Below are 6,000 nucleotides of genomic sequence, written 5' to 3'. Positions count from 1 at the left end.
GTATTTTACTCCCTTTCCATATCTGTCACAGGTAACAAAAGGTTAGGCAAAGATATGTCTGTCAAGTTCAAAGTAAGAGTATGGGTGGCAAAACAATATAAATTAGAATTAAATACAAATAGCTTGAGACCTGGTTGTGAGGATAATTTTATGTTGTAGAGGTAAACTCTCAGTGAAGATATAATCTGTATGAATCTCAAAACTCAGTATAATTTACCTCAAACAATATAACACAAAAATTGGCAGAAAAATATATGTACACATATATGGCAAAATCTAATAAAATACAGTTGTTAGGAGAGTTATTGAGAGAATATAATGCACCTCACATTAATACTTCATGTAAAGAATGTAGAATATTAGAGAAGATATGCAAATTATAGCTGAATTAATGCATAGCCATGGAATTTTACACCCCAGAAATGAAGAATCGATGTTTTATTAGGTTGGCGAACTAAGCATAAGATCCAGTTTGGTCCTCCAATCCCAAATCATAAAAATTATTACATATATTCCATAATTGGAGTAGATGCAAGAGTTGGATCAAACATGAGTAATTTCTGTAAGAGGTGAATGAGATGGGATAGGATTGATGATGAAGCCTCGATCCCAAAAAAGATTGCTGCAATAAGTGAGTATGGCTTCAGGGTACCTTACAGAGTAGATATATGAGGTAAAATCATATCAGATAAAACAGTAAAATCAGATTAGTTGCAACTAGTTGCTTCGGAGAACTTATTGCTACCTTATGACAAGCAGCAAATGATGCAATAAATATGAATGTAAAAATTAATGAAACAAAAAAATGCAACAAAGTTGATCAGTAATACAAAAAGATCATTTGGAAAATCCAAGCTTTAGTTAATTATAATCCAGGAAAAAAAAGAGGCCAGGCATGGTGGCTCATGCCTGTAATCCTAGCACTCTGGGAGGCTGAGGCCAGCAGATTGCTCAAGGTCAGGAGTTCAAAACCAGCCTGAGCGAGACCCGTCTCTACTATAAATAGAAAAGAAATTAATTGACCAACTAAAAATATATATAGAAAAAATTAGCCGGGCATGGTGGCGCATGCCTGTAGTCCCAGCTACTCAGGAGGCTGAGGCAGTAGGATTGCTTGAGCCCAGGAGATTGAGGTTGCTATGAGCTAGGCTGATGTCATGGCACTCTCTCTAGCCTGGGCAACAAAGTGAGACTCTCAAAAAAAAATAAAAAATTTTAAAAAAAGGGAAGAAAAAAATCTTTAGGGATAAAAAACAATTGTGACCAGCCTGAGCAAGAGCAAGACCCCATCTCTACCAAAAGTAGAAAAAGTTAGCCAGGCATGGAAGCATGTGCCTGTAGTCCCAGCTACTCAGGAGGCTGAGGCAGGAGAATCTTTTGAGCCCAGGAGTTTGAGGTTGCACTGAGCTATGCCACTGCACTCTAGCCTGGGCAACAGAGCAAGATTCTGTCTCAAAAAAAAAAAAAAAAAGAAGAACAAGAACAAGAAGAAGGGAAAGAAAAAAAAAAAAGAATAAAAACCAAGATATAGCTGTAGGAATAGGGGAGGTGAAATTTGAGAAAAAATATTAGGTAAACATTTAAACATTATGTAAATACATTTGACACTGCAATACAATTAGTTTTTGAAGAAATATATTAATTACCAAAACTGGCTCATAAAGAAGTAAAAAAATATCCCAATAGCACATAATTGTGTGGAAGAGAGGTACCAAACCTTCAGGGAAGATTTTATAAACTTATTAAAATAAAATAGGGGATGGGAAGTCCTGAGCATCACATCACAATGGCAGCACATCACACCACCTGGGAGAAAAACAATAATTGAGGAAACAATGCCTGAGGATTCTCCAGAATTGAGTAAAAATTAAAATATGCAGATTTAGGAAGCATAAGAAATTCCAAGCAATTTAAATAAAAAGAATTATACACTAAAACACATCTTTATAAAAGGGAAGATTGCCAAAAGAAATCAAAAGATCTTAAGGGAAGAAGAAATGCATAGAGAAATGCTGACTACCTGCAGAGAAAGGGCAAATTGACTATCAGTTGACATTTCATAAGCAAAATGGAAACCAAAGTATGGTGAAATAATATCTTCAAAGTAAAAGTGAGAGAAAATTACTATATATTTAGTAAGCTATCTTTCAAGAAGTGAGTCAAAATAAAGAATTTCCAGACAAGCAAAGCAGTTTACTACCAACAGTTCCTTTACTAAAAGAATTTCTAAAGCAGTAGTTCTTAATCCTGCTCGCACACACATTGGAATCAACCAGGGAGCTTTAGTACATGCTGATGTCTGGGTCCCACCCCAGCAAGTCTGATTCAATTAATCTAGGTTATGGCTGTAACAAGGCCCCTTCTCCTACCCACTACCAAAATGATGTCAGAGAAGGCCAAATGGGGAGCTAGGGCTTTCATCATCACCCAGCATTAACCCCTCCTATGGGTTTAGTGGAGGCACATTAGACTTTTCTTCCTCCATGATAGATTGGTGTCATAGGAGTCTAGTCAGAAGTTTCCACTCCCACCCAGCAGTAATAAAGCCACTTCCCTCCCATTCAGGGTAGTTTCAGCAGAGACCCAGTAAGAAACCTTAACTTCAACCCCCACCTGGTAGTTACCAAGGCAGTGTCCCTGTTTTCCCACCATTGTGGGGTCAAAGGAGGCTTACTAAACAGATTCAAATAAGATTCAAATATTTAAATAAGATTCAGAGTCCCAGATTGTCCGAAGGTAGTGAGTTATCTCACTTGATTGTTCACAGTCAGTTACAGATTGAACTCCTTGTTCTACTACTTTCCCTCCTTCTCACTACTGCACTGGACTAGTATAAAAAAAAATTCCGAGTCTCATAATACAATATCCAAAATATTCAGGAATCAATTAAAAATCTCATTATAATAAGAACCATGGAAATCTGAATTGTAATAAGAAAAGACAATCAATAGACACCAACACTGAGATGACACAGATATTAGTATTATATGTCAAGGATTTCTAAGCAGCCATCATGAAATGCATCAATAAGCAATTGCAAACACACTTGAAACAAATGAAAAAATAGAAAGTCTCAGCAAAGAGGTAGAAAATATAAATAAAAACCAAATGAAAATTCTATAACTGAAAATTACAACAACCAAAATGAAAAACTCAGTGAATGGGTTCAACATCAGAATGGAGATGATAAAGGAAAGAAACAATAAACCTGAAGATAAAACATTAGAACTTACCTAATCTGAAGAACAAAGAGAAAATAGACTTTAAAAAATAAATGGAATCTCTTGCACCTGTGGGATTACAAATAAAAGAGGTAACATTCCTGTCATTATAGTCTTGGAGATAGAGGAAAAAGAAGATGGGGCTGAAAAAGTAGTTGCGGAGATAATGACTGAAAACTATCTAAGTTTAGCAAAAGACATAAATCTGCAGATTAAAGCAGTAGGGTGAGTCCCAAACATGATAAAGCCAAAGAAATCTACATCAGGACACATAATAATCAAACTTCTGAAACTTGAAGACAAAGGTAGAATTGAGAAAGAGGTGATATCTTAGCTATAAGAGAAAAACAATTTGAATGATAGCAAATATCTCATCAGAGACTATGGAGGCCAGAAGGGAGTGGCACATTTTCAAGTGCTGAAAGAAAAGAATTTTCAAACCAAAATTCAGTATCTAGCAGAAGTATCTTTCAGAAATGAAGAAGAAATCAACATATTCTTGGATGAAGGAAAACTTAGAGAATCTGTCATCAACAACTCTAAAAGAATGACTAAAGGAAGTTCTTAAAATGCAAAGAAAATGATGAAAGAAGGAATCTTGGACTATCAAAAAGAAGCAAAGAACAATGGAAAGAAGGAAAATATGGGGAAATATAATAGGCTTTACTGCTCCTCTGGAGTTTTCTAAATGGTTTTTGAATAACATTGTCTAATGTGGTTCCTAAAGTATGTAGAGGAAATATTTAATATAATTATATAATAAATGGAGAAAGGTAAAAGGACTTAAAGATAGATAAAGTTTGTATGCTTCACTTGAACTGATAAAATATCAATGCCAGTAGACTGTGATAAGCTATGTGTGTATAATATACTTAGAATAAGGAACAAGTTACACATAGGATGGCAGAAAAAATAAAAAATGAAGAATAGAGGAAACAAAAAGAAGACAGAAAATTAAGTGGTAGACTAACATATTAATTACATTAAATGTAAATGGTCTAAATACACCAACTAAGACAAAGATTGGTAGAGTGGATTTTTAAAAATGATCCAACTCTATGCTGTCTACAAGAAACTAACTTTAACTGTAACTATTGATATATACATAGGCTACACAGAAAAAGATATACTCAGCAAACATTAATCAAAAAAAGCATATGTGGCTATATATACCAGATAAAGTAGCTGTCAAAGCAAAAAGTTTACCAAGAACAAAGAGTAATATTACCTAATGATAAAAGATCATCATCCAAGAAAAGACATCACAATTTTAAATGTATAATCCCTAAACAACAGAGCTATAAAATATGTCAGGCAAAAACTAATAGGAGAAATAGACAAATTCACAATTACAGTTTAACTTCAACATCCCTCTCTCAACAATTGATAAAACAACTAGACATAAAATCAGCAAGCATATAGAAGAACTCAATGCCATCTACCAATGGAATGTAATCAGCATTTGTAGAACACCCAAACGGCAGAATACACATTGTTTTCAAATATCAATGAACCATTTACCAAGATAGACCATATTCTGAGGATGGCAAAATAAACCTCAACAAATGTAAAAGATTTTAAATCATACATAGTGTATTCTGACCACAATTGACTCAAACTAGAAATCTAATAAGAGATAACAGGCAAATTTCCTCCAAACACCTGGAAACTAAACAATACATTTGTAAATAATCCATGGGTGGAAGAGGAAGTCTTAAGGAAATTAAAAAAAAATACATAGAACTGAATGAAAGTGAATGTTCTGGTAACCCATTTCACAATCAATCACAATTGTTGCTAGACTCGGATTCGGGGGCTTCCTCACCCGTGGCTTTCCGAAGGCTGTCGCTCCTGTTCGACACAGTGGAGACCATGGGAAAAGACTGTTTGTCATCAAACCTTCTACATACTACGACAAGCATTTTTTGAGGTTATTGAGATTCTACATTTTATTGACTGGGATTCCAGTAGCAATTATCATAACTCTGGTGAATGTATTCATTGGTCAAGCTGAATTAGCAGAAATTCCAGAAGGCTATATTCCAGAACATTGGGAGTATTACAGGCATCCTATATCAAGATGGATCGCACGTACTTTCTATGATTGTCCTGAGAAGAATTATGAAAAAACAAAGGCTATCCTTCAGATTGCAGGTGAAAAGGCTGAATTACGGTTAAAGGAAATGGAAGTACGAAAATTAATGCGTCAGAGAGGAGATGGACCCTGGTATCAATATCCAACCATTGATAAGGCACTTATTGACCATTCTCCAAAGGCGACTCCCGACAGCTAATCATTTATTTCTTCAAATACAAAGTATATTCTCTGATGGAAAATAAATAAATATAGTCTGTATTTTTGCTCTCTGATGAATAAAAGAGCTTCTTCCATTAAAAAAAAATTACAAGGAGTAACTTTTTATTAATGGATAAAAATAAATTTTTAAAATTACGATTTATTTCTGAATTTGAATATTGCTTTAAGACTTTTTTGATGATTCCAGTTGCTACAGCTGCTCTGAGCAGTGTCTTGGAATGGACACAGGTTGAGTGTTAAAGTCTCTATTAAAACAATATAATTAGCAACTTTACTGAAAGAGGCAAGTAAATATTTTTATGGAATAAATATATAATTTATGAATTATTTATCTTTATTACATTGCTAGTCTATCTAAATATCACTGGCCCATAAAGAGAATACCTAGACATGTGCGAGAGTAATCAAATTCCATCAGCTCTGATATTTTGCCAACTGTCAGTCATACAAAAAACACAGCTT

The 6,000-nt window shown here is 34.4% G+C and overlaps 1 pseudogene; it reads left to right on the top strand.

Annotated features, from left to right (window-relative positions):
- The first annotated feature begins 4,996 nt into the window (after positions 1–4,996).
- On the top strand, positions 4,997–5,623 carry LOC105873447 (NADH dehydrogenase [ubiquinone] 1 beta subcomplex subunit 5, mitochondrial pseudogene; annotated as a pseudogene).
- Positions 5,624–6,000: the final 377 nt, after the last annotated feature.

Source organism: Microcebus murinus, chromosome 6, assembly GCF_040939455.1.
Source record: "Microcebus murinus isolate Inina chromosome 6, M.murinus_Inina_mat1.0, whole genome shotgun sequence".
In the NCBI taxonomy this organism is placed as follows: domain Eukaryota; kingdom Metazoa; phylum Chordata; class Mammalia; order Primates; family Cheirogaleidae; genus Microcebus; species Microcebus murinus.
This window is presented reverse-complemented; position numbering and strand designations above follow the sequence as displayed.